The following is a 307-nucleotide window of genomic DNA, read 5'->3' on the forward strand; positions in this document are numbered from 1 at the left end:
GAGGACCCAACTTCACTCGGCTCAGACAAAGTGCGAAGGAATTACTCTACACGTGGTAGAACTTCATTGGTTTACTACGACCATTCTCCTTCTTAAATTGTTTTCTCGCATCAGCAGTTATACAAATACGTCCATACACATTGCAGTTAATGCTTGTGAAATGTCTACGGAGACCACTCGCCACGTTTCAATACCATCCAGTTCTGCCGGTACCACGATCTCCATGGTTCCGTTATCTTGATCTTTATACGTTTTTCTCTTTGTTTCTTGCCTTTTTAGTATATCACAATATTGTTTGGCTGCGTAT

General features: G+C 41.4%; 1 protein-coding gene across 1 annotated transcript in view; it reads left to right on the forward strand.

The window, feature by feature from the left end:
* Positions 1–307, forward strand: part of LOC119586503 (myocyte-specific enhancer factor 2-like) — a gene marked incomplete in the record, with an annotated part of 157,797 nt that overhangs the window by 149,589 nt on the left and 7,901 nt on the right.

Source organism: Penaeus monodon, chromosome 21, assembly GCF_015228065.2.
Source record: "Penaeus monodon isolate SGIC_2016 chromosome 21, NSTDA_Pmon_1, whole genome shotgun sequence".
Lineage (NCBI taxonomy): Eukaryota > Metazoa > Arthropoda > Malacostraca > Decapoda > Penaeidae > Penaeus > Penaeus monodon.